This window comes from Octodon degus, unplaced genomic scaffold (assembly GCF_000260255.1).
Source record: "Octodon degus isolate 3935 unplaced genomic scaffold, OctDeg1.0 scaffold00141, whole genome shotgun sequence".
In the NCBI taxonomy this organism is placed as follows: Eukaryota; Metazoa; Chordata; class Mammalia; order Rodentia; family Octodontidae; genus Octodon; species Octodon degus.
In genome coordinates this window covers 5,912,811-5,921,873 of record NW_004524717.1, presented here as the reverse complement: position 1 = coordinate 5,921,873, position 9,063 = coordinate 5,912,811, and the positions used below count along the sequence as shown (strand labels likewise).

Sequence of the window (9,063 nt, the reverse complement as noted above, 5' to 3'; positions counted from 1 at the left end):
TCCTCCTCCTCCTCTTTCTCTTCTTCTTCCTCTTCTTCCTTCTTCCTTCTTCCTTCTTTTTTCTTCTTTTAAATGGAGTGCCAGATGTCTATACTTTTGTTCAGATAACTGCAGAATCTGGAAAGGCTGTTGCTACTATTGATGCATAACATACTGGTATTATTGATTAACATTAAAGTTAATTTTTTCCATCTGTACAAGGGTAATGAATTTCATTAAATATGTAAGGTCTCATCTACATAGGTTTGATTACAGAAACTAATAAAGTATTCTCTTGATTTTTGTTTTTTTCTGTACCAGGGGTTGAACTCAGGACTTTGCACTTGCCAGGCAAGTACTAATTCTACTGAAATATTTCCCTGGCCCCAAAAAATTGGAGAAGGATTTTTTTTTCTTTTTTTCTTTTTGTCTAGCTCAGGCTGCCTTAAGGGTGGGTCTGGTGCAGTTGTGGAGCTGGGGATCAAACTGTGGTTCCCTGAACCTGACTGAGTTTGCCCAAGCAGGCGCTTTAAACAACTGAGCTAACCCACAAGTCCCCAGTATTCTCTAAATTAAAAAAGAAAAGAAAAGAAAATCAGCATGGTCTTGGCTAAAAAACAGACCTAAGACTCAATGGAACAGATTAGAAGATGCAGACACAGCTACAGACTCATCTCCCTTGTCTTTGACAAAAGGGCCAAACACATTCACAGGAAGAAAGATAACCTCTTTAATAAATGGTGCTACAAAAACTGAAATGCATCAGAGGTCTAAATATTAAAACAAAAATACTAAATCTACTGGAAGAGAAAGTAGGTAGAAATCTTCAAGACATAAGTGTAGGCAAAGAGTTCATGAAAACAAACAAAGTGCTTGGGAGATATTTCAAAGAACAATTGGGATCTTATTAAAAAAGTTTTGCACATCAAAATAAATCACTCTGCCACTGGGCTGGTGAGATGGCTCAGTGGTCTAGAGCACCTACTTGGAACAAGTCTTAGCAAAGCACAGGGACCGCGGTTCAATCCCCCAGCACCACATGCCAGCCAGCCCCACCCCCTGGTGGGCTGAGCTGGCCAAACACACACACACACACACACACACACACACACACACACACACAAATAAAAAAATAATTAAAAAAAAGTTTAAAAAAAATCACTCTGCCACTGCTAAAGAACTGAGGAGACAATTCTAGAGCAGTAGCAGTGGTGACATGAGGAGTAGGAATGGCTCATGGATGTAATAGCTAAAGAGATGCTCACTAAGAAGTTCATGCTCTGGGACCAGATCAATTCTGACCATTGCACTTGGGCCATGCAAGATAGGTACATGGAGGTCAGTGGGAACCTGAGGGATTTGTATGATGATAAGGATGGGTTATGAAAGGAGGAGCTCAATGCTATTTCAGGACCAAATGAATTTGCTGAATTCTATAACAGACTCAAACAAATAAAGGAATTCCACCAGAAGCACCCAAATGAGATTTGTGCCAAAGTCAGTGGAATTTGAGGAGCTCCTGAAAGCACAAGAGAATCCAAGTAAAGAGGTACAGAACTTGGTGGAGTTCACAGATGAAGAGGGATATGGCCGTTACCTCAATCTGCATGACTGTTACCTCAAGTATATTAAGCTGAAGGTGTCAGAGAAGCTGGATTATATCACATACCTGTCGAACTTTGACCAGTTATTTGACATTCCTAAAGAAAGGAAGAATGCAGAGTACAAGAGATACCTTGAAATGCTGCTTGAGTATCTTCAGGATTACATGGACAGAGTAAAGCCCTTCCAGGATCAGAATGAGATTTTTGGGAAGATACAGACTAAATTTGAGAAGAACTGGGAAAATGGCACCTTTCTTGGATGGCCAAAAGAGACAAGCAATGCCCTGACGCATGCTGGCGCCCATCCTGACCTGTGTGCATGTTCCTCCTGGGAGGAGCTGGCCTCTCGGGGTCTAGACAGATGGAAGTCTGCACTCTTAGCTTTAGGTCTCAAATGCAGTGGCACCCTTAAAGAGCAAGCCCAGAGGTTATTTAGCACCAAAGGGAAGTCCTTGGACTCACTCAACACCTCCCTGTTTGCGAAAAACCCCAAATCAAAGGGCACTAAGCAAAATACTGAGAGGAACAAAGACATTGCTTTCCTAGAAGCCCAGATCTACAAACATGTCGGGATTCTTGGGGAACAAAGACAGCTCACTCATGAAAAGGTATGATGCAAGCAAGCCAGAACAGGAGAAAAGTGAGAGGAGAAAGAGGAGGAGCATGAGGAGGAGGAGGAGGAAAAGGAGGAGGAGGAGGAAGAGGAGGAGATCAGTGAGAGTGACAGTGAAGATGAGGAGAACAAGATCATTTACAACCCCAGATACCTGCCCTGGGCTGGGATGGCAAACCCATTCCCTACTGGCTGTATAAACTACATGGTCTAAACATCAACAATGGTGAGATTTGTGGAAACTGCACCAACCGAGGGCCTAAGGCCTTACAGCACTTCACTGAATGGTGTCATGCTCATGGCATGAGGTGTTTGGGCATTCCAAACCCTGCTCACTTTGCTAATGTGACACAGGTTGAAGATGCCGTCTTTGTGGGCCAAGCTGAAACTGCAGAAGGCTTCAGAACAATGGCAGCCTGACACTGAGGAAGAGTATGAAGACTCCAGTGGGAATGTTGTAAATAAGAAAACATATGAGGATCTGAAAAGACAAGGACTACTGTAGTGCTCAGGGATGTAGCTCAATTTCTGAGCTTGCCCAGTCTTCCCTGAGGTCTGCTTTTTCTATTTCTTCCAACCAAATGCTTTTAAAGACTCTTTGCTATGTAGTCCCATAGTCTGGCATGCATCTTGTAGAAACAAGGCATGCTGGCAGACTGCAGGGTTCAAATGTGTTTTATCTTTGTTTTATATTAAAAAGGATTCTGTGGGAAAATAAAACTAGCCTTTGTTTTCAAAAAATAAGCAAATCACCAATAGAGTTAAAAGAAAACCCATGAATTGGGAAAAATTTATTCAATAATTGCTCAGACAGAACACTTATATCTAGAACATGTAAAGAATTAAAAAAAATCTCAGGTCCCCAGATTCAAAGACCCCATCCAAATACAGATGTCTAAGATGAATACACTCTTATCTCCTTTCTCACAGCTCAACCTTCCTGCCACAAGGCGTGGGAGCTAAATGTCACCTATTCCCTTTGCTGCAGGACCTGCCAATACTGTACTGACAGAAGCAGCTGTGACTTAGGGGGACACCAGTTGCGGGGAAGGTGCCCACTCAGTACATGCGCCTTGTATGTGCACCACCAGCACCACCTCCCTGTGTCTTTTCCCCATCACAAATAAAGAATATTGTCACTGAAAGAAAAAGAAAAATGATGAAAAGGATGATGAGGAAAGACAAGTGAAATAAAAGGTCTAATCAAAAAGTAATGGAAAATAAAATTTCATAAAACAAAAAACAAGAACAAAACAAAGAACAATATATATATATATATATATATATATATATATATATATATATATATCCATGTTTATAGCAGTACAATTTGTCATAGTTAAATCTTGGAAACAACCCAAATGCCCATCAACCTAGGAATGGAAAAAAAGATGTGATATTTTTATAAAATTGATATGGAGAACTGAGGATGTAATTCACTGGTATAGTACTTGCCTAGTGTTGAAAAGGCCTGCAGCTTGAGCCCCACCAATGTAAAAGCAAAAAGTAAGGTATAATAAATCCAAATTTGCCAAAATAACCCTGAAAGAAGAACAAATACCAGGTATAGGAGGGTTGACTATACATTATAAATTTATAGTAATCAAAACAGTTTGGTCCTGGTATTAATATAGCAAATTAGATTAATAGAATACAATAGAAAGTACAACAATAGATCCTCACATAAGTGTCCACAATGTTCTTGACAAAGGACTAATGGTGGTGCCGTTAAGAAAAGATAGTCTTTCAAAAATACCATGCTGGCACAACTGAATATCCATAGTCACAAAAGCAGGAAGAGCCATACCTCACATCATATGCAAAATGAACTCAAAATAGAACAGGGATTGCTATGATGTAGATCTAAACTGTTCTCCAAAAGTCTCACGCTTTCGGAGGTGGGGGGTTCAAAAGATGACTGCATTAGAGGGGCGCCGCACTCATCAGTGTGTTAATCCTTCAGCGTGTTCATAGCTGGCTGTGCTGCTGGGACATGGGCCCAGTTGGGGGTGGCAGGACACTGCGGTAGAGTTTGGAGGGTGCTTCTCTCTTTCTCTCCTCTTTGCTTGCCATGAGATGAGCAGCGTTCTTCACCACACCTTTCTGCCGTTCTATTTCTGCCTTGAAGCCCACTGTCAGGGAGCCAAAATTAAGCTATTCTGCTTTAAGATGTCTTCCAGGTGCTTTGTCCCAGCAATGAAAAAGTGACTAATATATAGTTTAAAATCTCTGACTTAAAGCTATAAATCTTCTAGGAGAAAACATAGAGAAACTCTTCTTAAGCTTATGTCAGATAAAGATTGGTTAGATATGACATGAAAATTAAAATCCATGATTTAACAAAAACGTAAATTGGGCTTCACTAAAACTTTTGCTCCTTAAAATATACCACTTAGATAAAAAATCAGCACAACTTATAGGGAAAATTCTTGGAAGGAATGTAGCTGAAAAAAAATGATATCCATTGTACAGGATATGTCTGCATCTTGTACTATGAATAACCACTATGAAGACAACAATATGCCATGTATTAATTATTAAAACTGTCCTATTAATCTGTTTTGAAATTGTCTCATTGTTATTTGTTTCTCAATAAAATTAATAAAAAATGATATCCAGAATATATAAGCAACTCTTAAAGCTCAGAAAGTAACAAACACCTAATATTAAAAATACCAAGAGATTTCAAAGATGGCTCACAAAAGAGACATACAAATAGAAAATATGCACAAGGCAAGTTGCTAAACACTATTAATCTTTACTGTAATTCACACTAACACTATAATGGGAATAACTTTATTTATTTTTGCATTTCCAGGTACATGGAAATATTCACATTTCTTTTTTTTAATTAATTAATTAATTTATTTATTTATTGTGTGTGTGTGTGTTGCCAGCTCAGCCCGCCTGGGTGCGGGGCTGGCTGGCATGTAGTGCTGGGGAATTGAACCGCAGTCCATGTGCTTTGTTAAGCTTGTTCTAAGTAGGTGCCTTAGACCACTGAGCCATCCCACCAGCCCCCACATTTATTTCTTGATGTACTTCCAAGAGAATGTTTATGGCAGCACTGTTTATACAAATCACAATCTGTCAAAAACTCAGTGTCTTTTCATAACAAAATGGGTGAATAAAAAGTGACATGTTGATACAATGGAGTACTATCATAGATAGAGAGAACTGTATTGATTAACCTCACAATATTACATCTTGAGGAATATGCTGAATACAAAAGGATGATTAATGTATTTTTACACGTGTAAAGAGATAAACATAAAGTGAAAATGATTTTCATAGTACCAGTGTTTCTGGTTCCAAAGAGAAAAATCTTTGATTCTTTTATTTATTTATTTATTTTTTGAACCAGGGGCTGAACTCAGGCCCTTGCACTTGCCAGGCAAGTGCTTATTCTACTGAGCCATCGCCCTGGCCCTGATTCTTCTCTTTCTTAATGCTCCATAATTGGGATCACATACTTAGCATTTAATATCTAATATATGTACTTTTTTATCTCAAGCAGTGAGATTTAAAAAGTACAGAAAAAAGGTCTAATGGACTTATTTGAATGTACAAGGGAATAACCTTAAAAGACAATACTGTTTGTAAAGATATGAAGGAACTAAAACTTCCATATATTGGAGATGAGAAAAGAAAATAGTAAAAGTACTTTGGAAAACAATTGGGCAATTTCTGATTCAGGGAATATTTAACAGCACGAGGTGTCTTGTGCAAAATGAATTTCTTAACTATCTTGATTTTGGTGATTCAGTGTGTTTAATATGTATTTTAAAACTCATTGAACTGTATACTTTCTATATGTGCAGTTTATCTTATTCTAATGGTATCTCAATAAAGCTAGGCCTGTACCCAGAAAGATGCAGAGTAAAGGATGGATTGAGATCTTTAGCCATATAGCACTAAGATGTCACTGCTGTGTTCTAAGCAAAGACTTAATGTGATCAGATCTGGATTTTAAAAAGCATAACTATGAGTATAGAGTAAGGTCACAGTTCCAGTGAGAGGGACAGCAGAGATGTATGTTCTGAGGGTAGGGCAGCAGAGCTCCAGGGAGAGATCGTTGTCATCTGACCTGATAGTAGGCAAAGCTCGAGAGAGTAGTCAACAAAAAGACTGGGAGGCCCTCACTCCAAGGAAAGCACCGTGGGGATGATTACAGCTCTTGGGATGACACTGTACACAGGTAGCATTCTATCATAACATAAAGCATGTTGTGCCATGGACATCACTGACATCTTTGCTCTGTGGTATACAACGCTGAACAATATGTACATGTCTTACAATGATAGGTGTAAAGATACCTTGTATTGGTGCAGTGGCCCTAGCTCTACACTCCATTCTATTTTGTTCAGTTAGCTGCACAACACCTTCCTAGTTGCGGTAAGGCAACTCACAATCCTCTCACGCTGGTTTACGTGTCTGAAATCATCAAGGTCGTCCTCTATAGGATTTATTTGGGTTTGACCTGTAAAAAACACAGTTACAGTGTCTGAAATAATGTATTTCCTAGCTAGCTCCTATTGATATGGTGGGAAGGATGCAAAAGATAGATTCTGGGCTCTTGTGTACAGCGAGGAAAGAACTGCAAGCAAATACCTAATGGTGAAAGAAAGCCACTAAATTTATTGAAGATCACAGGAAGAAGTGCTCAGGGCATGTCTGAGCAGAGAAAAATGGGGCATGAACAGAAAAATGGTGCCAGGGTGACAGGAAGGAGAAAAAGGCACACACACAGTAAGTCAGCTTTTTGGAATTTTTTGAGAACATACATTATAAAAGAGCAAACTTGTATATTAAGGTATAAATTGAAATATGCACCATGTTACGTAAAGACATTTAATTTGAAATAGTGATTAAGAAAAAGCAGCCACTGATAAAGATATCCTTTTGACAAAAATCAGTTCTTTTTTTTTAATTTTATTTATTTATTTGTGTGTGTGTGTGTGTGTGTGTGGCCAGCTCAGCCCACCAGGGGGCAGGGCTGGCTGGCATATGGTGCTGGGGGATTAGAACCGTGGTCCCTGTGCTTTGCTAAGCTTGTTCTAAGTAGGTGCTTTAGACCACTAAGCCATCTCACCAGCCCAAAAATCAGTTCTTTTGAGCAGTATCTGCCACCTGTTTATATGAAAAGGTAGGTAATTACAAGTTCTATACATTTAACATATGGTCAATATATTTAGGAAAGATATTGAAATAGTATTTCTTTCTGTTGGGGTTTATGGAGTTGTAGTCCTTGTTATCTCTTATTAGAATGTCCTTCAGAACTGTTTGGTGTCACAAATTTCCTTAGGTGTTCCTTATTATGGAAGTCATTTTTTTTTCAAAATTTTATTGATAAACAGATAGCAATGAGACAGTTTCAAATCAAATCAGAAGTACAGTTTCAACAAATAATACACTGCATATATTCTTCTTAGTGGTTAATTGCTGTACAAGATGCATTATGGAAGTATCTTATTTCTCCATCAATCTTGAAAAATAGTTTTGTGGGGTACATCAATTTGAGGTGGAGGTCATTTTCCCTTAGAGCTTGAAATGCTTCTCTCCAAGTTCTCCTTTACTTGAGGTTTTATACTGAGACGTCAGTTGTAATTCTGATGGGCTTTGCTTCATAGGTGATTTGTTTCTTTTCAGCAGCAGTTTTTAACATTCTGTTCTTGTGTTGAATTTCTGGAATCTTGAATATGATATACCTGGCTGTGGCTGTTTTCTTGGATCATACATAACTGGAGTTCTATATGCCTAACTAAACTGTATGTCAAATTTGTTTTCCCTACCAGGAAAGTTTTCTGCTCTGACATCTGTGAAAGATTTTTTAAAATATAATATTTATGCTATCTCCTGCTTTTTCATCGACTCCAGTCAAACTTCTTTGAATCATCTACCAGATGCTGGATTGATTTCTCATGATCCTTTTCTGTTTTACAGAAATCTTTCTTTTCAGGATCACTAACCATAAACCTTTCTTCTATATCTGAGATCCTGTCTTCACATTGACTCCTTCTGCTGTGGATACTTGCAGTAGAATTTTTCTTCCCCTGAATATATTCTTGAATCTGTCTTATGGAGTCAATTACTTTCTTATGTTGAGTATTCATGTCTCTCATTATTCTCTTAAGCTCCTCTATTTTTAAAATCTGTATCTGCTCTAGAGTCATGTAGCATGGTTTCCACTGTGGTGGTTGTCAGAGAAATTATTTCTGATTTCATCTTGTCTGGAGCCTCATTGAATTCCTTGTTGTTACCACTTCAGAGAGGCCAAGTGGGTAGCTTTCAGATCATCTCTTCTCATTTCCCCTAAATTTGCCCTTGGTGACCTGCATGTCTGGGAATGCGTTTTGTTCAAGTGTTTTCTCATTTTTTTCTTTTCTTTTAGTTTAATTATTGGGTTAATGCTTGTAAATTGCCCATGGTGAGTTGCTTTATTGCTAGTATTTAGAACCTTTGGGAAATAACTCCTTTAAGTTGGCTTCCAGGTATAGCTGGTTTTGGGGTTTTGAGTCTCTTGTAAGATCCCATTGCTTCAATTTATTAGGGATGAGAAGTTGCTGCTTGCTTGGCTCAGCTCCTGGTTCACTGGTACTTTGTCACAGTATTTTCTATGACCCTTAGTCAATCACAGTCCTGGAATACCAGGCCCTTTGGCATGATGGCTCCCAGCTAGTCATTCTCACCCACAGGATGACTGAGCCATCAGCACTCACCCACAGCTAGTGGCGTCTTTCATGTTCACTCTTCCCTTCCAGTGCCTGTCTCTCCATGGAGGCTTCTGGTGTTTCCAGTTAGAAACCACATTTACATTCATATAAAAACAAGGTCAAATAATATAAGAGGAGAAAAACCCATAATAAC

At 38.7% G+C, this 9,063-nt stretch overlaps 1 pseudogene; it reads left to right on the top strand.

The window, feature by feature from the left end:
- LOC101560009 overlaps positions 1-2,713 on the top strand; it is a 41,244-nt pseudogene extending 38,531 nt beyond the window's left edge.
- The last annotated feature ends 6,350 nt before the right edge of the window (positions 2,714-9,063 follow it).